Source organism: Bos grunniens, chromosome 5, assembly GCF_055505025.1.
Source record: "Bos grunniens cultivar Pamir isolate PY7600 chromosome 5, Bosgru_T2T1.0, whole genome shotgun sequence".
Lineage (NCBI taxonomy): Eukaryota > Metazoa > Chordata > Mammalia > Artiodactyla > Bovidae > Bos > Bos grunniens.
Window position 1 is genome coordinate 27,039,505 of NC_141169.1, and position 23,824 is coordinate 27,063,328.

General features: G+C 52.3%; 1 long non-coding RNA gene across 13 annotated transcripts in view; it reads right to left on the reverse strand.

Annotated features, from left to right (window-relative positions):
- Window positions 1-963, reverse strand: part of LOC147371489 (uncharacterized) — a 110,502-nt gene extending 109,539 nt beyond the window's left edge. For 4 of the 13 annotated variants that reach the window (XR_015163590.1, XR_015163585.1, XR_015163587.1 and 1 more), the window contains exon 1: window positions 786-952. This is a non-coding gene — a long non-coding RNA (uncharacterized LOC147371489). Of the gene's footprint in view, window positions 1-785 lie in introns of all 13 variants that reach the window. The other 9 variants (XR_015163592.1, XR_015163586.1, XR_015163591.1 and 6 more) reach the window with 5 other exon arrangements.
- Window positions 964-23,824: the final 22,861 nt, after the last annotated feature.

Consider the following 23,824-nt stretch of genomic DNA (forward strand, 5'->3'; position numbering starts at 1 on the left):
CCCACCGCATCCACCTCTGACTGTGGAGAGGGTAAAAAGAGATGTAGGGCTAATCATTTCCAAGGCTCACAGTCCCTCCTTCTCCTCTTTATTCACACGTCTGTTTCCTGGACCATCTCACTGAAACCTTCCCCAAGGTTGGACGTTCCTATGCTTTTATTAGACTTTACCAAAGGGTGAATATTTCAGGACCTGGAGCCTTAGCTATCCAGGGACTTCCCCATAACCCTCTACTCCTTATCCTATTGCATCCTCACCCACCCCACCCACCCCCCCCCCACACACACACCCCGCGCGTGCGCGCACACACACAGGTGCACAAACAGACTAATCACCCACCCACAGCCCACCCTGACTGAGGAAAGAGCCCTGAACTCCAAGCCAAGAGTCAGGTTTATCCCAGCCACACAGGCCCACCTTTAAATATGTGCCCTTGGGCAGATTACATGTCCTCTCCAAAGATAATCAGTTTCCCCATCTGTTACATGAGGGGGTCCAACTGATTCGCAAGATTTTCTAAGATTCCTTCCTGTCCTGTATGCAGTCTCCTATGATGCTAATAATGGCACCTGGATCACCTCCCACTCCTCTCTACTCAGTTTCTTTACCTTTGGGAGATAAGGGAGATTGGAAGGAGTGCCAGGCACTGATTTATCAAATTCCCCATCCCCAAAGAATTCACCTTGAGACCTGGATAAAGGGAGATGGCAGAAGAGTGTATGGAAGAAAGCTTCCCCCAGCCCATCCCCCACCTGCCCAGTCTGTCTGGTCCCCGCGCCACCCACCTTGCTTATTGCTCTCCACAACCCCCAGCAGGAAATGAAAAAGGTACAGGAAATTGCACTTTAAATCCCCCAGCTCCTGGCTCCCTCCACCAAGCCAGGGAGCTCGGGACTGACTAACCTCACAAAGCAGGCTCTCTCTGTTTGTAATTAGTAAGCCACTTAAGAAGGGAGGGGCCTCCCTGCAGAAAGAGCCCCTCCCTCCACCACAACCAAGTGGGCTATTCAAAAAAAAGGGAGTGTTGGGGACAGCACATGGGTTTGGAGAGAAGGAACCAGGAAATATAAGAAAGATAAAGAGTGTCAGTGAGGCACCTAGACTGGGCAGCACAGGTCAAAGTTTCTGGGAGAGCTGGTTTATAGCACCACCTGTAGCTGGGTGACCCGGGGTGTAGCCAAAGGCTGGGATGGGGATGGACGGTGGAGAGGGAACCCTCCAGAGAAACCCTGCAGAGAAGACCAGGGAATAAAACCCACCAGGTCCACCCCACCCCCATGGACACTCAGTAGTTTAATAAAGTTCAGAATGTCCAGGGCTTATGTGTAATTAAAGCCAGGAGCTGGGTAATTACATTTCTTCTCCGAGTTCTACCCTTGACCTGCTTCCTCCCCCCACATACACACATCTTTTATGAAAGACACTGAACTTTAGAAAATATCTCCACTAAAGAGATGGGCTTCATTTCAGCAAAAGAAATTGAGAGTACACTTTGAAAAGAATTTCAAAGGGGAGGTAAGTGCTAGAACAAATGAGAAGTACAAGCACACACGCACAGAAGTACATACCCCCAACAGGAAAAGGAAAGCCTGCTCTTGACTGCCATTTCTTTTCATGTGTGATTGACCTCCAGATGATGTGTCTCACATCATGCACCAAAATACAGTCTCTCTAAACAGGACAATAATTCCCCCAACCCCTATCTCCAGGAAGCCAATGATTGTTCCCCTTGGGGTCATGGCTACCATGCCAGCAGAAGGGTTACACAGGCCACAGGCAAGAGCCCCAGGTGGAGGCACCTAGCCTGGTGTCCTATCCCCCAGGCCCTCCGTCTTCTGTTTTATCTCAACCTCTTTGTACCTCTCAGCATCCATTCTTTGAACTCACCCTGTGAACCCCGTTCTGGGAAAGGGAAAGGGTCCAAAGAGAGGAGAAGAAGGGCTCTGATCTCTGGAATGTGAGAAGAGAGACACACAAGACAGGCGATCCAGACAGAAAAAAAGTGCATGTAAGTTAATAGAGTGTAGCCAGATCCTTCAGGTGCCGATGGGCCTATGGAAAGGGGAGAGGAAATAAAGAGTGAGACTCTAAAGCAAGATCAGAGAGGAGTAAATGCCAGGTTTAGAGGCTAGAAGGTGCAAAGGGCTTGGGAGGCAGGAGGCTGACGTGCCCAGTGGGTATGGAGAGAATAAGCTGGGAAGACATCAAAGATGCGGATGAGGACGATTTAAATGCCGAGTACATTCATAGTTATAAATCTTTACAACTGTACACAGTTATTTTGCATAAATTTCATTTTATTCTCAATAATAGGCCACAGGCAGGTACTGGTATCGCTATTTTATAGACAATGAAATTAAGGCACAGAGAGGCTGAGTAACTTGCTTTGGTTCACAGAGCTGGTAAGTGGCAGAGCAAGAAATCAAATTGTGTGTATCAACTCCTGCTGGTTCTGCTTCTTGGGCAAGTAGTAAAGGAGAGACTACCTCCCAGAGGGCAAAAGACCTGCCTCCTGGTGCCCTTCTCAGCATGTTCTGCGCAGGAGACTCTGGGTAAGTTAGTCAACTTGTCTAGGCCTCTTGCGTGAAACGAGGAAGTAATATCTTAACCTCTGAAGATGGAAGGTTAAACCTGGTAACTGACTGAAGATTTTTAGCTTTAAAATGCATAATTCAATCCACGAAAGGGGTGCGCTTCCTCTCCTTCTTTCACTGATCCCCAGAGGCCTCTTCTCCACATTTCACAGTTTGAGCAGCTGTCTCCACCCAGCCATGTCTCACTAGCCCATGAAATCCAAGCTCATCGGGCTGTAAGAGGACATATCAAGGTCAGGGAAGTCAACCTGACTTCCCAGCATCTCGCCCATGCAACCCAGGGTCACTGTGGAGCTACAGCATGGGACATTCACACTGCTGTCTCACAGCCCACCACCACTGACACCCTCAAAACATCCAGCCCCAGAGGGAGGGATGGTCCCCGGGACTTCTCAGCCCAAGCTCTCCGGCCAAACCCCTCCCTCCAGCAATCCTGCCCTCCAAACGCTGCCTCCTCCAGCCCTCTGCCTCCCCAACACACACTCCTTAAGCACACATCCACGTGCACAGACGCAGACACACAGACACACACACGTCTACACATTTCTTCCTCATCTGCCTCCTGGGTTCACATTCCCTACCCTAAGATAATGCACCTCCTGAGAGTTGCCTCTCCTCTCCTTTCTACTGCTCCCTACTAACTAAAGGAGTGCCATTTTCCTTGTCTTCTAGGAAGTCTTCTGGACCTCCTCCTCATCTTCCTCCATCTTCCCTCCTTCAGTCATTCCCAGTCTTGTCATCAGAACCACAAGAAGGTATGATCCAGTAGCTTTTGACCAACTCAACTCACAAGCTCTTGCTAAGGGGGGGTGCCCAGCAGGCCCCTAGGCCCTGGCTATTAGCCTCACGTTACCATCAGCCTAGGAGTGCCCCCAGGGCAGGGCCCAGGGTCCTCCCCTCTGGGTCTCCCTCCAGTCCATTCAGAGGCAGTGTGTGACTCCCGGTTCTGCTCCCTAGGAGTGAGGAGCAAAGTCAGAGAGAGCAACCCAAACAGGGATAGAATTCTGTGCCCACGCTTTGCCCTGTAAGGGTTAGTGTCAGAGCACAGGCAGCTGGAGGGGACTGATCTCCAGTGTGGTGCTGCTTTCCTTTAGCAATCCAGGGCTCCTTTGAATGCGTGTGTGTGTGTGTGTGTGTGTGTGTGTGTGTGTGTGAGAGAGAGAGAGAGAGAGAGAGATGCGAACCTGCATGGATCGGAGAGGAACATGCAGGTCTGAGGCTCCAGGAGTCTAGTTCCTGCCTGGGGTTGGAGTATTGGGGAAACTGGACTCCTAGGCTCACTGCAGCCTCTCAGCAGATCTAGTCCCACACCTGCATCTACAGAGGGCGGCAGCTGCAGGACTGACACAGCTTAGGCTCTGGGCATGCCTCCATACCCCCTGGGTTTGCATCTGCTCAGTTCAGTGCACCAATCCACATCGTTTCCTATGCTCTGCCGTTCAGTGCAGTCCCCATCTTCCCTTCTCATCCACACTCAGGGCTCGGAGCTTAGAGCATCTGTTAGGATGAACCATATAAAATTCCTGATATTCGATTGGTTTGGGGCCTATAAAACCTGCTTTGGGTCTTCTGTCCTCAAAACATTTTTTTTTTTAACTCCAGGCTAAGGAGACAGGGGAGCAGATTGAGGAAGGGTGAAGAATAATAATGGTCTAATATTTATTGAGCACATACATTGATTATAGGTGTGTTACATTTATAATCGCAGCACTAATCGCATCTAAGGTTTATTTCCCACATTTTACAGGTGAGTAAGCCCAGGTTAGAAGGTTACACGGTGAGGAATTAGGGCTGGGATTCAAACTCAGCCCAAGAGCCACCGCTTCACAACTGCCACCCGCAACTAGGGAAGTCCAGGAAGAGACTGGGAGCCAGCGATCCTTGCGTGCAGCTTCACAAAAGGAAGGCAGGGGGGAAAAACAGACCAAACTCAAACTGTCTCAGACCAGAAGAGCCCCAATCAGAGGGGGCGGGTCAAAGCCCCAGGGACCACACCTGAAACCTAAGGTTAGACGGGTCAGAGAGACAGAGGGCCCGGGAGGAGGCTGGGAGACTCCCGCCGCCGTGGGCAGAGCGCGGGGGAGCGGAAAGACAACGTGGAGGAGGCCAAAACCGGTGCAGATGAGCTGAAGGACAACGGCGCGGAGGAAGCGGGCTACGTTGTCTGCGAAGCGAAGCAGAGATCGATGGCGGCAGCAGGGGGAGGAAAGATAAAGTTCAGGCGAAAGTGTGGAGAGTGGGAGGGAGGGAGAGACCCTGTGGAAGAGACACAGAGACTGCGGCAAAAAGAGGACCCGAGGGTTAGAGGCAGAGCACGGAGAAGGGGGGAGCCGGACTCAGCCGCAGTGAGAGCGAGTGGGAGGGAAGGAGGCAGAGAGAAGGGAGGACGAGATAGACCCGGAAAAGAGAGCCAGAAGCTCACTCTGGCCGTCTGGTGTGAGAAGGGACCTTCATCTCAAGGACACCGCAAAAGACAGATGGATGGTGGAGAAATGGGGGAGCCGCGACCCCGGCAGGGCGGGCACCGGCCCAACCGGCCGCCCCCAGCGGCACGGTCCTCGCCCCCGCCGCCCCCGCGCCGCGCCCTCCGGACCGCGAGCGCCCCACTACCCTGCCCACCCCCGCCAGGCCCAGCCCGTGCTCTGCGCGGGCATGAAATTGGCTGCAGCCGTAATGAGTCCGCGCCGCGCGGAGGAGGCTGAGGGCCCGCCAGGGAGCCCTGCGCGCCTCGTTTAGCTTGTTTATTGTTCAGGCCTAATTAAAACGTTCCACCGCTCTGCGTTTACATCCGCCCCCCGCTAATGAATTCTCGGCCGCCGGGCGATTTCGGAAACTGCCGCGGGCCGGAAGGGGGGTAGGAGGTGGCGGGACTGGGGAAGGAGTGAAGGGGAGGGGGACGCGCACAAACACACACACGCACCAAACACACTCGCTGCACACACCCACACCCCTCCACGGCCAAAGAAGCAATTAGACATCCGATGATTGACTCCGAGGTCCGAGTGAGCGCCCCCAGCCCCGTCGCCCCAAACTCCGGCAAGCAGGCGTTTGGAGGGGATGGAAGGCAGGGTTTGGACGAGGAGTGGGGAGAGGGAGGTCATGAGTGAGTGTGTGTGTCCTGTGCGTGGCAGGCCTGCGTGTGTCTGTGAGCGCACCTGCTCCCGGAAGCGCGACCGGGGAGGGGCCTTGTGCGCACAGGACTCTGTGTCTGTCTGCCTGTCTGTCCGTCCTTCTAGCTGTTCATGCCGGTTTCTGTCCCACGGAGGGAGCCTGCTCTTGGCTTGCAATGTTTCTGGTGGCTCTGGGCGCAGCATTTTGCCATTTTGCTGTTTGCCTCCTTGTCACGACCTCAGCGAAGGCAGATGGAGCCAGTGGAGGGAGAGAGACAGACGGTGAAGCTTGGGCAGCCAGGGCTCCCTGCCGGCCCCTTTCCTCCTGCAGACACACACACACACTCAGCCCTCCACTGCAGGTAGTCAAATAAAACACAAAAAAAGCAACCGAAATGCCATTCACACTTGACCACATGGAAACACACAAATGAACAAACACTCGCAGACAGAGCAACTTGCCAATCACACATGCAGATTAAAAGACCACCTGTATGAACATGTTCCCCTGCCACGCGCGCACATATACACACACACACACAAGACATGCAAACTTGGGTACACACATCTTCAGGCAGTTGTGCGTGAACTGTCACTGCCTGACACATCTGTGTACCATTCAGTGGGCCCCAATTCCTCTCATAGAAAATTCAGATCACCCAGCCCCACCTTCAAAATCTGCCCCTCTCCATTCCCTTTCATCCTGGTTCCCCAAACCAACTTTTTATTCCAGGCCAGCAAAGCTATTCCCTGCCTGGATTATGGTTTGCTCCTGCTCCAGAATCATCAGAGAGGTGTTCTTCTGTTTTCCTACTCCATTCCATGCCTCGTTGAGTTTCTCCTTCCACAGCCCACATATAATTCTCCTCCTCCAGGCAGCCTTCCCTGATGAACTGACTCTGAATCTTCCCTGGTCAGTTGCACTTGTTGATCTGTGCAGTGGTGAGTGTCACCAGGTTACTTTGATAGTACGTTGTCAGGGAGAGAGACTGTAAGCTCCCCAAGGGCAGGGCCACTTGACCAAATATTTCAGGCCAATGTCAAGCTGAGTGTACCAGGCTTCAGTGCCAGGCTGGGATGTTCCTGAGAGTCCTATTACCTGGTTTTAACAAACAGAAAAATGAAACTAGTCCTCAAGAAGCCATCAGGAAAGTCTCCTTCTGTCATATCTTGCAAGTATCTCCTTCAGAATGACCTTTCAGTGCCACTTGGGAGGACACACCCTCCACTGGGCCTTCCCACATTCACCTTGTTCTTAACTGGAAATACTGCTTCCCATCTGGGCACTACCTCATCCTCCAGTCTTGGAGAAAACTTGGCTCTTTTGAAAAATTAGATTCATCCTAAAGAATAAAATTTTGCAGTACAGCTCAGAGCTGTACTGCATGCTTTAAAGGTGATTCCCCAAAGAGGAATGTCAGAAAGGACCAGGCAACTGCAGCAGCAGCAGCAGCTGAAGATGCTACTTTGAAGAAGATGGCATGCATTGGATTAATAAGGTTCTTTGTATTAATAAAAAGACAAGTTCATCCTAAAAATCCACTCGTTGACTTCCCCCCCAACTCACCCGAAAGGTTGTTTTATCCCAGCCCAAGCTCTCTGAAGAGACAGGTGCCTGCCTGCTACTCCCCTGTCCCCTTAGTCTGCCTTCTTCTCAACAGCCAAGTCTCTCTCCATGCCCCTCTCCCTCCTGCAGTTAAAGGCTGCCTCCCTCTCCATGTCTTTCATCTAAGCACGCCTCGGTCATATTTCTTTCTCCACCTCTGTCTTTCTCTGTCTTCTGTCAATTTCCCTACTGCTTTTTTCAATATCAGTTTCTCTCCCCGATTTCTGTTGAGGCTCTCCTTCCATATTCTGTCTCAATCTTTAACTTCCATCTTTGCTCTGCTCTCGCCCCCATGCTGCACCTCAACTGCTCAAGCAGTCACTTGGAGAGGGAGGACGTGTAGAAGTCTAGTTCAGCACCAGATGATTCTGGCATTTTGAACAGAGCTCTGAATTGCTGTGTTCCTACACACACACACACACACACACACACACACACAGCCTCTCCTCGTAACCGAGTCCCAGGTGGCGAGACACCAGCAGAGTCTAGCCTCAGGGTCTCCATCAGGCTCTGGCTTCCATCTCCTCTCTTCCCTTCCCTCTACTACTCTCTCTCCCCTTCTCATCATTCTCTCTGTGATCTTCCCTCCAGTCGCAGGTGGATCTGTCTTTGGCTCTGGGTCCCTGACTTTCGGTTTTCCCCTGGCCTTGGGTCCACTTCCTATCTCTGAGTCCCTGTCTGTGTCGGCTATCTCTACCCTCTGGGTGTCTTGTGTTTTTGTGTCTGTCTCCCATCTTTCTCTCTGCTCTCCGCATGCGCCTCTCTCTTCGCTCTCTTCTATCTCTGACTCTGTCTCTCCCCCGTCTCTCCGTTTCCTCTCTGCCAGTGCCTGTCTCAGTCCCCTCTGTGTCTCGGTCTCTTTTCATCTCCAGGGGGCCGTGACCCACTCGGCCCTTTTGGTCCCACAGCGTCGATCTTGGCTTGAATTTACTGGGCCTTTCTGTCCGCGTCAGTGTGTCTGTCTCTCTCTTCTCGGCCTCTCAGCACTGCCCGGCAGTCATGGGTGGGCTGGCGCGGAGGGCTTCGAAGGGGCGGGGGCGGGCGGCCCTTTGTGTGGAAGATTGACGGCCGCGCGGCGCAGCCTCCGCAGCGCTGATTAGGATGCAGCGCGGGCGCCGACTGCAGCATTCTCCTCCCCGCCCAACCTTCTCCGCGGCTCCAAACGCCGGCCCCTCCCTGCCCGCTCAGGGTCGTGTGGCTCATCCCTCCCTCGCCCCAGTTCGTCCACTGGGAGCCACTGGAAATTCTGGGCGGGCACCTGAGGGCCCCCTCTCTCACTCAAGTATCCACATGTCTTGGGTATTTTAAGAGAAAAGGAATGAGGAGAGGTGGGAGGCCTCCTGGAAGTGCTTTGTCCGAGGGGGGCAGGTGTCAGGAGCGCGAAGAACAGAAACGCGCCCTGGGACTTGGCCTCAGCATCGTCTCGGATCGAGAATGGCCTCGCAGCTCCTTGCGCCCTTCCGACAGGCACACGCGAAGCAACAAGTCCGGGGAGGAGACACAGATGCGTGCCCCTCTTTCACTTCCACCCCTTCATAGGACCTGTAACCCTTCCTGGTGCCTAGGAAGCTCCCGATAAAATTACTGACATATTTCACCAGTTCTCCCAAAATTAGCACCAACATCTGTGGAGCTCAGTTCCTTTAATTATGCCTCCTCATTCTCTCTGCCCACTCACCCCCCCCCGCCCCCCGCAACTCAATATCTGCTCTCTGGACAATTCCCCCTGCAAAGCCTTCCAAGTACCCCAGTGATTATCGGACCTCAGCTCCAAATCCCAGTTATTCCAACCACTCCACCCCAGCATCTATATGGTGTTCCTCCCGCCTCCTCTCCCTCCCTCATCCACCCCAGTGCAACCTGGCCCACTGGGTTTCTCCCCAAAGACAGTCAGTCACTAACGAGCACTGAGTACTAGAGGGGGGAGGGCCAAGGGCAGCCTGGTGGGTGGGAGAGGATTCCAGAGCTAGCAAATAACGAGCCCTGTCAGCATCTGTCAAATATGCCATCTCCCTCCATCATCCCTGCCTTCTGCCTCCTGGCTCCTGCCAATCCATCTCCCTGCTGACGACCGAGCTCAGGTGCAAATTCGCCGAAGCCCAGACGCATAATGCCTGGTCCACTCCAAACCCATTTTCTCCAAGAATATCACTAGACTCCGATGTCGTTCTTTGAAAACTGACGATCCTAGGAAACTGAGTTGTAGATGAAACCCAAAGAAAAAGAAATTGTCCTCTCTGATCAAAATCTTACCCTCAACCCCTTGTCTCCACCGCACACCCCCAAAAACAAAACTTAAAATATCAGGCAATGGTACGGAAGGTCAAATCTCAGGAAGACCTTCCCAGCTTTAAGGAAGTCGTGAGGACCTCAAGAAACTAGGGAGATGGTGAGGGGGTAGGGGGCAGTTCTTGGACAACCCCAAATCGCTTCTTGTAATATAGTCAATTTCCACCAGGGGGCGAAGGACGCGGCTCTGCGTATTTAAGAGGAACCGTCTCAGCGGAGACCTGCAAAGAGTTCGGCGGCCACAGGAGGGCGGCAGAGAACGGCGCTCCCTGCCGAGCCAGACCCCGGCCCTGGGTTCTGAGATGGGGCTAGACTGAACAGGCTGGGGGGAAGTCTTGCTCCAGAAAGAACCCTTGAATTTCCAAATTCAGGAAACCCCTCTTGCCTCTCTCTCCACCAGCATCTCTTCTCTGGCTCTCAGGCCCCTGAAAGGCTATCACCCACCCTGGCCCCCTTCCATTTTCTGGTCCCCCAGCACTGGGTCCACTGGCACAGAAGGGGCCTGTGGCTTTTCCATCACGATTGTACAGCGAATGACTCCAAAACGCAAAGAAGTGATGTTTCATAGGGTTTCAGCTGACAACTCTGAGAAGGCAATGGCGACCCACTCCAGTACTCTTGCCTGGAAAATCCCATGGGCGGAGGAGCCTGGTAGGCTACAGTCCACGGGGTCGCTAAGAGTCGGACAGACTGAGCGACTTCACTTTCACTTTTCATTTTCATGCATTGGAGAAGGAAATGGCAACCCACTCCAGTGTTCTTGCCTGGAGAATCCCAGGGACGGGGAAGCCTGGTGAGCTGCCGTCTATGGGGTCACACAGAGTTGGACATGACTCAAGCAACTTAGCAGCAGCAGCAGCATCTGACAACTGAAGCCAGACTAGAGCCCAGGTTTTCTTAATTCTCAATCCAGGGCTCTATCCCATTGTGCTGGTTGCCATTTCTGAGAGAAAAGCATACTCTACAGATCCCAATGGAAAACCAGCTTACAAATCAGTGTCAGAAATTCTCTGGAGGTCCAGTGGTTGGGACTTGGTACTTCCACTGCCGTGGGCCTGGGTTTGATCCCTGGTCAGGGAACCAAGATCCTGAAAGTCAAGTGGCTTGGCCACACACACACACACAAAATCGATGGCAAAGCTACACTGTTCCCCCTGTTTACATACGTAACTGGTGCGTATGGGGCTGTTAACCAAAGGGCACAGAGATGTACCTTCTCGTCCTTAGGCATACACACTCCTCCACCCCTCTCTCCCTACTTCTGAAGTACAAGAGAAACTTCTCTTCATTTGTAATTTGCAATTTTCATTATATTTGCAGAGGCTCCTTAAAGTTGAGTCAGAGAAGCACTTTCTCCGTTCTAACCTCGGTCCTCCCTACCACAGCCCTGTTTGGGTGGAGGAGAGGGGACCCTCCAGGTCTCTCCCAGTGATCCTCTGTCCCAAGCCTTTCACTGCCCGCTTGCCTCTCCCACCCCTCTGCTGACTAGCCTCCTCCTCTTCCAGATCTTTCTTGCCACTGGCTCTCCTTCAGCCTCAAGAGCTGAGTCACCTAGGAAGGTGAGCACAGAGAAGGGACAGAAGGAAAGGTGGGAGAGACAAGGAAGAGAACCTAGTCTCGAGTCAGGAGAGGTCTCTGTCCCCCTCCCTTTACACTCAGCTGGAGTACTACCTAGAATATGACCCCTGCCTTCTGGCCGGTCCTCACTCCTTCCACTCTCCTTGGAGGTAAAGAGCTGATGAAGGTGAGAGGCAGTGAGGAGGGATGGGGCCTGTCGGGGAGGGGTGGGAACTCATGCAAACTCCAAAGTCATGGGCTGAGTATGTGCATACGGGGGTACCACACCCCCACCACTTCCACAGAGCCCCCACATGTGCATTCCATGTCATTCCCTATCCAGGACTCATTCCTTATAAAACAAGAGGAGAAAAACTCCCCAACCTCTCAAACACCTTATTCCAACTTTCATCCTCCAGGGGAGATCTGAAAAGACAAAACCCTTCCCTTGTCTTCCCCGCTCCCCACGTGCCTCCTTGTCCACTCTGGCTTTTGAGATGTCCCCCTAGACTCTTGGAGGCAGCCCCCACCTTCCGCAGAATTGGGGAGGCACTAGCCAGAGCCTCCTCCCCACAAAGGACTGAGACAAACGCCAATCACGTTGGGGCCTCTCACGGTACCCATTCTGCTATGAATTCCCAAGGTCAAAACCATTCTGGTGTTATTAAAAACATAAATGTTGCATACCAGGCAGCAGGGGAAAAAATTATAAGGCAGCCAGACGAGAGGGAGATGGAGGGGCCGGTAATTGTCTTCGTCTTCCCAGAGTCAAGCTCCACGGGGCTGGAGCCGCACACAGAACATTGCTTTTTAATTTAACTCAGTAAGGTCAGCAGCAGCAAATGAGGCAGGGGAGGAATGGCACCTCAGAGGGAGGGCGCCGGGGCACAGCCCCCCACCCGGAGCCTGCAGAGCCAGGGCTCCTGGCCAGGATCTCCAAACAGTGCCAGCAGGAGCAGAGGGAAGATGGTGGGAAGAATTTCATGCCTCTCAGCCCACCACAGAGGGAGAAGGCAATGGCTACCCACTCCAGTACTCTTGCCTGGAAAATCCCATGGATGGAAGAGCCTGGTAGGCTGCAGTCCCTGGGGTCACGAAGAGTTGGACAGGACTGAGCAACTTCACTTTCACTTTTCACTTTCATGCATTGGAGAAGGAAATGGCAACCCACTCCAGTGTTCTTGCCTGGAGAGTCCCAGGAACGGCAGAGCCTGGTGGGCTGCCATCTATGGGGTCGCACAACGTCAGACACAACTGAAGCAACTTAGCAGCAGCAGCCCACCACAGAAGGGAGCTGCACTAGGGGCTGCAGGAGAAGGGACCATTGTGAGGGCTTCTGAGGAACTGGGATTTAGGTGCAGGGAAAGAAAAAGGCTCCAGAGGGACCCTAAGTGAAACCTAAGGACTCAGGCCGGTGGAGACAAAACCTTCCCCCAACTTGCCTCCCCACAATACCCACTCTACGGATGACAATAAGGGCCATGATTGAAACTCAGGGGTTTGCCTTTCCCCAGCACCTGTGAATCCTGAGGCCCAAGCAGAGAGAGTTCTCCTGTGGACCACTTTGTCCCATCACCAAGGGTCCAGTAGGACAGGGGAGTGGAGGATGGAGAATCCGAGGCAGAGTTGCCCTCCCTCAGAACCTTCCTCACAGGTTCCTTTCTCTGGCCACCTTCCCCTCTGCAGCCCTACTAGCTGTGTGGTGGTTCTCTCCATTTCCAGTGCTATAGAAAGGACTGGAGTTAGACCACAGAAGGGTCTTTCCAGATTAACCTCTTGGTTATGGCCACAACACAGGCCAGGGTAGCAAAGGCTAAGAAATCTAGGCTTTTCTGAATAGGCCCAATGAACTGAGCATGATGAAATCAGGGAATCCAGAGAAGATGGGCAATCTCCTGGGTATAGTGGGCTTGGAAAGACTATGCAACTATCAGAAGCAGTGACATCCAAATACACATTGGGATTTATTGGGAAGTTCTTCTGAAGGTCAGACCTGAAATCCTCCAGCTTTAGTTTCAGGCTATTTCTCTTTTAAGGCTCTTTCGGGGAGGGAGAATTTGAATAGTAGGTTTGAGACTTGATGACAGAGTTTCCATTATCTCTCTCCATCTAGAAGTGACCTTGCCACTTTCCTCCCAGATTTCAACTCCCCTGCCAGTTAAGAATCCAAAGCTCCCTGAAGAAACCACCAATGTCAATTAGGAATTCTGAGGCCTGCTACCCTCACAGTGCACACCCCTACCGGCCTTCCCTGCTCTCTTGCCAAGGAGGTCCCATTCTTAGCACCAGGACTCCATCTCTGCAGTTCTCAGTGCCTGCCACAAGGTGGCAGCTGACACATCGACTGGTCTAGAACTAGAGCTGGTGCCTCACCAGCGCCAGGACCCTCTCCTCCACCCAGATCTCCACTCACCCCACCCCCTTCTCCCTAGGCAGGGTGGCATCACGGTGGAGCTTCCTGCCACTCCCCACACCAGGCCCAGCATCCCAAGGGCCCCAGGACAGTAGTGTAGAGGGGCCTGTTAACTGGGCCAGAGGCAACCAAGAACAGGAAGAAGGACAGGAATGAGGGGTGAGGCCTAACCCAGAATAAAGACCAGGAAGGGTCTGTATTGCCACCTCCCTCCTCAGGAGGAGATCCAGTTGGACAGCATTAGCTCTCCCATCCCCAGAGCACAGAAAGGGGACAAGGTTCAGTCAATTCTCCACTGCAGTCCTGACCTTTCTGGTGCATGAGAGGGGTCCTGGGAGGGAAGAGAAATCAGTCCTGCCATTGAGGCACCTTCCATTCGGAAGTGGGAGCAGGGACAAGGTACACAGCTGGAAAGAGCAGACAGAAGAACCAGGAGAGACTTGCAGCTACCCTGGCAGTGGTTTAGAAGAACATTTGGGATCCAGAAACAGGAGGATTAATCAAGGAAGACTTCCCAGAGGAGGTGAGTATGAGGTGATATTGCAAAGGGTTGAGAGGCTAGTCTGCCAGAAGAGGAGGAGAGGAAATGGTTTAGACTGGGCATAGACCATGAGGCTAGGAGAAGGCAGGGAGGACCGAATGACGTGAGGGCTGCCCCTGGATGCATCTAAGAGAGCAGATGGTGGGGACCTGCGAGGGGATGGGAAACTGAAGGAACAGGTGTTGGCGGGTGAGGGGCCTCGAAGCCCAGCTGGGAAGACTGGGAAGGAGTTGCTGAAGGCTTCAGCAAGAAGAAGGGGGACAGCCTCCCATTAGCTGAAGTATTCCTCCCTCTCTCCCCAACTCCATAAAACCAAGAGAAGAGAAGCAGAGTTCAGGGTTCCCCACCTCTGAGGCTCCAGCTGCTGTCTGTAAAGTAAGTGAGCTGGAACCTATGGTTTCCAAACTCCTGTCTCTGATATTGTCCTGTGATCATTGCCTTCCTCTCTAAGAATGATCTGACCCATCTATGATCCTCCAGGCTTCAGTCCCCCATTCTCTGAGTGTCCCTAAACTTCAAACCCACTCCCCTATCCAGAAGAAGCTACTTCCATGCCAGGGGGTGCTAGGTTCCAATTTCACAAACTCAGCCTGGGCTTACTGGGCACATGGTATAGCAAGACGAAATAAGGTTAGACCCAGGAAGAACTTCCCAGCACAAGAGGTCTGAAAGCCTCAGCTTGGATGTCTCCAAGAGACAAGGACATTTGTTTTGGACCTGCCTGAGTAGTGCTAACTAGAGAGAAGTGTTCTCACTGTGGTTATGGATCACCACCACCCCCAGAGCCAGAGACCTTCACATGAAGACTTTCGGGGACTCTACCACCCTAAGGCAGAATGGGTGGAGGCTAGAGCTAGGACTTGCAGCCTGGGTAGAAGACACTCCTAAAATCTGGTGGGCGAAGATGTGCAGAGAATAGGCCTGACCCCTCCACTGCCCAGGCCCCTGTCTGGGCCCCACCTCCTCACTGCCCTCCTGGGTCAGAGCAGGGCCTCTGAGCACTTCAAATTCAAGCCTGGAATGAAGACCTCAGGGCCCGGGTCTCCACCCAGCCTCAGACCTGGGACCCTGACACCACCACCCCCATGCCTGGTAGGGCACAGGCACCCACTGTTCAGGCTATCCAACCCCCCGCATCCCTAGCAGAAACAGCCTTCCTCCCCTGGCCTCTCACCTCAGCCCCACCACATACCACATCCTGGAACCTGTTAGAGATTTCAGCAATCGAAAGATATCTTCGGCTGCGAGGCTCCCCCAGGACACGACACGCATTATACACCTATTCACCTGCATAGATGAAGATACACACACACCAAGGCACACATACATACACACAGACACCCTCAAAATACACACACATCCACACATCACATTCTCACACACACGCAACACAGACACATGCTCATGAACTCATACATATACAGACAAGCATATACACACAAACTTACACATATTCCTACACTCACCAAACACATACATGTGTCTCCACTCCTTCCTTCTGGCTAAGGATGAAGAGGCCAGCCCTCTAGATTCTAGAGGTTTAGAATGCCCCAGGGGAAGCTTAGAAACCCACAGGAAACCTATTTCCAGTTTCCTGACCCAAACTGGAGCTCCTATGCTGTGTTCCCTTTCCTGCCTCCAGAATCTCTGGGATTCTCGTCCATTGAAATGGAACCTGCAAAGCTCATTCATTCATTTATACAACATACATGTTTGCGCACCTGTCTGCCACACACATGCCTACGTGCCTGAAATTGAGGTGGACATATACGAGTGAGACCTCCCCAGTGGTGTGGTGGAAAGACCAAGAGTTCAGGAAGCAAGGACCTGAATGCAAATCCTAACTTTGCCTCTGAATAAGCTGTGTTACTTAAGACACAGTACACAACCTCTCTAAGCTTCAGTTTCACCACCTGTAAGGTGGGTTAAATACAATTTACCCAATAATTCTGTGACGATTAAGACAGGGAAAGCCTCCATCAGCAACGTGTCCACTGTGGAAAGTCACCTTCTTTCTTTCCCAGTCCCCCTGGTGAGGGTCTCCCCAACACTCTCCCAGTCCTGCATCCCTTGAAACAGAAACCCAGCCTCCTTCCGCCTCAGACCCCCAGGTGCGCGAACCTGGGGAAACTTGATCTCGGACTTGGCCGGCTCCATACGACTCCCCCGCCCCCACCCTGGTCCCCGCCCCTGCCGGTCCATCATGCCTCTCGCCCGTTTGCAGGTCGCGTTTTCCGTAATAACCTTTAATGCGGCTGGCCACGGCCCAAATGTTCGCGATGGAGCGCTGGGCCCCGCGCATCAGATGGACGATGAAGTGTTAATCATCCCCCAGGGAGCAGTCCCGCGGAAAGTCGTCATTAATTTCTCTGAATTACACCAATTCCGAGACATTCTTTATGGACAGACAGTGCGGGAGACAGTTATATGACAGGACTTGCTGTGCTAAGCAGATGTGGGAGAGATTGCGTCGCCCCATGAATACTAAACAATCGCTCGGAAGAAACCCCACCAGCTTCTGCTCTCAGAACTGGGAAGCCGCCCAATACACCCCCACCCTAATTTGCGCACCCAGCAGGTGCCTGGGGCTGGGGCAGGGAACAGGATCGCACCCCTACCCCAGCTTCTTAAGCAGCCTCCTCAACGCCCCTCAAGAGTCAGGCCTCAGCCTCGAAGTGGGAAGCGGCTCTGAAGGTCTGACGCTCACCTTCCTGGGACCCTCCAAGGACCCACAAACACCCTAGCTTTCTGTATCACAGCCTTTGCTCCCTACATTCCTTCCAGAGCCTGACCTGCTTTCTGAACTGCTGTCTGTCATCCCCACTCTGAGCCTCCTCTGGCTCTCCTTCTAGACAATTCACTACACTAACCATATCTGAACTTCCATCAGGCATTGTCCCATCCTGGTTCTTCCACCTCCGCACCCTACCCCATGTCTCTCTACCACTCCATCCTCCTCCATCTGCTCCATCACTCCACCTCCTCGCCCATCTCCAGCTCTCTGACCCTTTCATCCTGCCCACCTCCCACTCTGGCCCCCTCCTCTCCTCCTCATTCACCTCCCCAGCCTGATCACCTGCTTCTCTTGCCCACCTCCCCAAACCACCCCACCTCCCAGAGAGCTCTGCTTTCGCATTACCTCCATCTCTGCAACCTGCTGCATTCTACCATTTTTGCCCCACTTCAAGTTATTGCCCCTACATCTGCTTTCACATCTCTGCCACTCTTCAGAATCTAGAGGTGAAGGGAAAGGTTCAGAGCAGAATAAAACCAAGGGCCGCACTCCCCTACTCCTTTCCTCTCTCCTCAAGCCCTCTGCCTGCCTTCCTCCCTCTCTTCCTTCTGGCAGACAGGACAAGTGTAAATGAGAGCTTAAGAGACTTCTCCCCACGAGTAAAGCAGTGGGCGGGAAGTGGGGGAGGTGGAAGGTGACCAGGGAAAAACCTGCCGAGGCAATTCGGCCACACCTGAGGGAAGCCCCGCCCACTAGGGCGCGCCCCGCCCCCTCCTCAGTGGCCTCGCGAGGCCTGGCCAGCCCGCAGCTCGCCCCGCCCCAAGTCAGAAAGGACCCTGGGCAGCGCTGGGACCTCGGTCGCCCCAAAGCCACTCCTCCTCAGGAGAAGGCAGAAGGAAAAGGGGGACTGTTCCCCCATCGGGTGGTCTCACCACCCTCGCCTTCACTCGGGCTGGAGGGAAGAGCTCCCCCGCTGCTCCTAGCTTGGGATTGGGAGAAAAAGGAAAGTGCGCAGCCTCTGCGTCTTTTCTCCGCTCAGATAATTTATGTCTGAGAGCCGAGCAGATGGCGGGTAATTTAGCAATTACCGTGTGCAGGAATAGGACTCGCGCCTCCACACGGAAGCCGCAGCCTCATCTTCTTTTCTGCCCGTTTTCTCTGTTCTGTCTCCCCTTCCCCATTCCCGCCACACCTTGCTAAATCCCACCGCTCAAGGGGAGAGGATATCCTTCCATCGGTCCATTTTCCTCCTGACCCCTTCCTGGATCGGGCGGAGGATTTCTGCCTCGGGAAACGAGGAGAGCTGGCTGCTCCCTGGAAGTTCTTCCTCTCCTCTCACCTTAGTCTTTCTTGCTGCTATAAATGACCGTACTGTCCCGGGAAATTGTGAGGCTCTCTCCCAACCTTCTCTCCTCCCCCTGTTTCTTTAGGTTTTTCATGGTATTTCTTCCAGGTATCTAGGTTCCACATCTCAGGCTACAGAAGACACTTCTGGGCTCTTAAGATAGACCCAGGAGCTGAGGAGTCTGAGTCTCTGTCTGCATGGGCAGCAAGGAGAAAAGAAGGCAGTGGTTATTAAGATGAGAACAGGAGAGAGCCTTTTGGAGCTCTGTGCACACTGTGAGCGGGTAATAAGTGTGAAATGGCTGATTGAGAAGCTGGGCTTAGTGAGATGCGAGAGGGTAGAGGGGACAGGAATGAGGCTGGAAGGGTCTCGAATGTCTCCTCCCTGTTCCACTCCCTTCCTCTCTGGGCCACCTGGAGAAAGGATGCTCTAAGACAGGCCACGAGCCTGGAGACTGCTCTAAGCTGAAGGGGCTGTCCCCCCTCCATCCACCTCCACCAGCCCAGCCCAGGACTCCAGAACACCCACCACTGAGAGCCCAGGCCACCGTACCCCACACACCCTCTCTTCAGCCAGGGCTCCCAAGTATGTGACCCAAACCCTGCACACCAGCCTGATGCCCCTATCCTGGCAGAACCTTAGGTGACCTCTGGGCTCTGAACAGCTGGGCTCTTGGGCTTTGAGACACCCCCACCATCAGCTCCCCCAGATCCTCTTCATTCCTCGACACCAGAGGAGCACTAATTAATTAGCGTGTGCAACCAGCCATAGGCACGATCTCGTTACCCACCACAGGGACCCGCTGTTAACACACCAGACCCCTGAGACGCGGGCACACACTAATTACACAGCCAGCAGCTCAGCTAATCACATCTCCTGGTGACACTGTGGCTCACAGAGGAATCCCCAGCTTTTCTCTCCATTCCCCATCAGCCCCTCCCCCCAACCCCTCTACGCCCGTCCCCACCCCACCACCCCACCCCTGCCATGCTCCTGCCTCCTAGAACAGGAAGCTGGAAAGGAGGAGGAAAAGACTGGTTAGAAAAAAGTTGAAACCTGCTGGAAAACAGGAGGCCAGCCATGGAGTAGCTGCAGGGAGAGTGGGGATGAAAAGTTGGGAGGAAAAGAAAATTTTCCTACTAATCACTTTGGGCTATAAACAGCCACTGTGAAATTAGTGACTACAGCAAGAGGGAGTGGTGGTTAGACTATAAGAGGGACTTCCTGAGAAGGTGCTAGGGTAGAATTGAATCTGGGAGAGAGCAGCTTTCCGAGAGGCAGGACATGATGGCCACTGAGGTGGAGGAGGATGGGAGAGAGGGGCAGTTCCAGGAACTCAGGTGTTGGACTCCATCCTGTCTCCAGCTGCAGTTCAAGGATACAGAGAGGAGGCTGCCTCACTGCAGACGCAGATAGACGGCTTCCCCCCACACACGTCCCATTGACTTTGCCATTCTGCTGTCACTCCACAGCTTCTCCAAGATTTAACATATTGACTCTTCGAGCTGCAGAAAATTGAATTTTCTTCATTACGACTGTCTCCCGACAAAAGCAGCTCATAAATTCTCCCATCTTTTTCAGGCTTCCGACCCCCTCACCACCCAACATTTCTTGAGGGGATTCACATATCTGAACACACGGTTCACATAGGTGGAAAGACAAGGCATAGCCAGCACACTCCGGAGACATAGCTCCCACCAGACAATCCCTGACTGCCCATGACCAGAAGCAGTCTACACCTGGGCCAAGCCGCTGTGCTCAGAAAAGAGGGCACATGGGTTCCACAACCAGGGGCCAACGACGTGATACTCAGTGCCCCATAGCGCAGACACAGTTGGTCTGTGCCAGGGGACTAAAAGGCCCCATGCCTCTGTCACACGTGTACTTCTCCTGTACCCTAACAGCACTCTCACAGATGTCATTCCCGCATGCAACAGATTCATACAGCCTGACATGCAGTATTCACGGTAGGTTCACATCTGCGCTGCCTGGGCAGAACTAAAAGCCCCTCCCCACAGCATCAGAGCCCTGTGCATGGTCCCATTAGGGGATAAACCCATAAGCAGGAAACATGCACCAGCTCACATGATTTGCACAGACACAGAAAGAAGGGGAACATCTCCCAGGACCTAGAAGGGCGTCTTCCTTCACACCCAAGCAACCAATGCTGTCTCCTCCCAACACTGCCCCAGCCCATCCCTACACTAAGGGAGTCCTCCATGGACTGCAGCCTGGCGTCCACCCCAAGGTCCAGATGACCCTTTCCACTATGGAGGGTGGGGTTGACACTGGTTCCCTACCCAGGGTGCTCTCTCTCCATCTGATTCTCCTTCACTTTGGCCCCAGCCACAGAATTGGGGGAGGGCAGGGCCGAGTAGTAGTTCCTTTGGATACCTGTGCCAGTCTGGCAGCTGAGGCTATAATGGATGGGCAAGAGGCCAGGCTGATGGCCAGCACCATGTGGCTCATGCCCAGGGCCAGATTGGGGCGGGATGTAGTGGGCTGGGTGCCCAGGCACTCCACCCTCCAAAATGCCACACAATCTGTGAGAGGAAAGAGACAGAAAAAGGAACCCAGATAGATACAGACAAGGACACTCCCTAAGACCAGACTAAGCCAATCTCTCCCCCAATCCTGGCCCCTCAACAGCTGCTCCCTCCCCAACAGCTCTGACCCAGGCATAAAGGGAAGTTCCCCTGAACTGGCAGGAGGGAGGCCAGCCAATTCTTTCAGGTAAGACAAGTCCAACCTTACACAACAGGAATTAGGGGTTTGGGGTGCAACCAGAAAAGAGAAGGACAATTCCTAAATTAGGAGCGTGGTTGAGATTTGCAGGGGGAGTCTTGCATAAGCATTTTTATGTGCGCTAATTAATGTGCAAATGTTGTGTATGAAGTGCAGAAGAAAATCTATTGTCTTTGTAACCCCAACCTGCTCCTAATGGTATCTACACATACACACACGCTCTTTATTTCATCTGTGATTGACTCCTGTTTCTGAATTTCTGAACCACTCTCTGTCTTCTCCTTTAAGAGCATGCCTGGAGCAATAGAAAGATTGCCAGAAAGGCCTAGCTCCATAATACAAAGAATGACTCTCTGGAGACCAGGAAGTATTTCAAACCATCTATGTCCAGAAGGAGAACAAATTCCTTCACCCAGCCTCACCCTGACACCTGCTCCTTCCAACAAGTTCCCCATCTCAAGGAGGAACTCCCATCTACTGAGCCAAGAACCCGTGATCAGCCATGACTCTTCCTTCTCCCTTGCTTAGGAATGGGACAAGGGAATCTTTTTTTAAGCTAAAAGTCAAACTTTTTTAGAGTCACATTCCATTGGCATCCAAATGACTTCAAAAATCAAAATGTCCTGCTTCCCTCTCCTTCACCCTCACACCCTGTCCATGATACCTCCTAAAGAACTTTTCTGGGCTGCACCAGATGGTAAAGAATCTGTCTGCAATGCAGGAGACAGGGGGTTCAATCCCTAGGTTAGAGAAGGAAATGGCAACTCACTCCAGTATTCTTGCCTTGGGAATCCCATGGACGGAGGTGCCTGGTGGGCAACAGTTCATGGGGTCGCAAAGAGTTGGACACAACTGAGTGATTAACACTTTTTCACTTTGAGGTATGTGGGATCTTAGTTCCCTGACCAGGGATGGAACCTGTGCCCTCTGCAGTGGAAGCACAGATTCTTAACCACTGGACCACCAGGGAAGTCCCTAAATAACTCTTGAACCTGCCCACTTGGCTCCACTCTCTCTGGCAGATGAGGAGCTCTCAGCAAGATGACTGAACTGCCTCCTTACTGCTTTCCCAGGCTCCGGGGTTAACCCCCTCTATTCTGATGGCACTGGGGAGGCCCAGGAAGCTTAGAGGACATTCCCACCCACACAATTTCCCAGAGAGAAGTATTCTGAAACTGCTAGAAAGGTTATAGAATTGTCAAGTGCATGAAATCAATGACTAAAATTATGACTGTAACACAGCTTTGCTTACTTTGTGATACTGTAAAAATTTTCAAACTTTTCAGCAGAGTATAAAAATCATAAAAACTACAGAAATAACTCTTTCTTGAGGGGAAAAGACCACTTCTATCACTAGTCACCTTGGGCCCTGATGCTTCACCAACATTTGAAGTTCTTCCCAGAGGCTTCTTTTCTTCCAGGACAACTGTTATCAAATCTTGAATGTTGACTCAACCCCATGTTGATGGAAAGTGGAAATGGCACGTGGCTACATTTGACCCCCAGCCCCTTTGCAGTGAGGTAAAGTCATAGAACTGGTTATCACCAATGGAATATAAGCAGAAGTGATGTGTTACTTCTGGACTGAAGAGGTTAATAGTGGTTACCGTTTCTCCGCATGGTTTCTCTTCCCCATCTGCTGGCAGGATGACACCTCGGCAACCTGAGGCCACATAGTTAAGATGACAGAGACACAGCATGAACAGATCCAGATTCCTGAGTTACTTGACCACAGACATCCACACTGGATTATGTGATACTGAAGTCTTTATCATGTTAAGATGCTGAGATCGGGGGGTTGTCTGCTACAGCTGTTTTATCTAAAGTTACAAATTAAGGTAACAAGGCTGAAATAGCAAGAAACCAGGCCTAAGGCACCATAGAATTTGCACTGTAATGGATGTAGAAGGTAGAGGAGAGCACTTGGGATTCAGAAATTCTTTATTTTGGGGGCGTGCTTTACAGCATGCAGAATCTTAGTTCCCTGACCAGGGGTCAAACCTGTGATGCCCAAAGTGGAAGCACAGAGCCCTAACCACTGGATCACCAGGGAATTTCAAGGATTCAGAAATTCGTGATTTGAATATTATACCATCTCTGTGACTCTGTGACTCTGGTCAAGTTATTTAGCATTTTAGTCTTTTTGAGCCTTGGCTTCTTCATTGATAAAAATTACACAGTAATAAACAGGGGCTTCCCTGGTGGCTTAGTGGTGAAGCCGCTGGTGGCTCAGTGGTGAAGAATCCGTCTGCCAACGCAGGACACATGGATTGGATCCCTGATTCGGGCAGATGCCTTGGAGCAACTAAGCCTGTGCACCACAACTATTGAGCCTATGCTCTAGAGCCTGGGAGCTGCAACTACTGGATCCCACAAACCCAAGAGCCTGTGCTCTGCAATGAAAGAAGCCCCCACAATGAGAAGCCCCCACACTGCAACCAGAGCGTAGCCCCTGCTCACTGCAACCAGAGAAAACCCCATGCAGCAGTGAAGACGCAGCACAGCCAAAAGTAAATAAATAAATGTTTTTAATTACATAGTAATAATATAGCCCACTTCACAGTATTGATTGTAAGGATCAAATCAGTCCAAGAAGGTAAAAGCCCTTTGAAACCAGAAAGCTACATTGTCATTGGCTATTATTCCAGCTGTTGACATATAATCCTTATTCAAAATGTTTAATAAATAACTATAAATGAATGAGAATAAATGTATAGGTGAGTTCTCATAGCCACATCTTCTCACCACTAATAAAGGAAGGACTGATGTGATATGAACACTTTCAGATTAGAGTGGGTCTGAGAGTCAATAGAGTGAAGGGGAGCTCCAGGACCTGAGTATTACTGAAAACCCTGGATCACCCTTCCACCTAGCCTGAAGAAATAGCGCC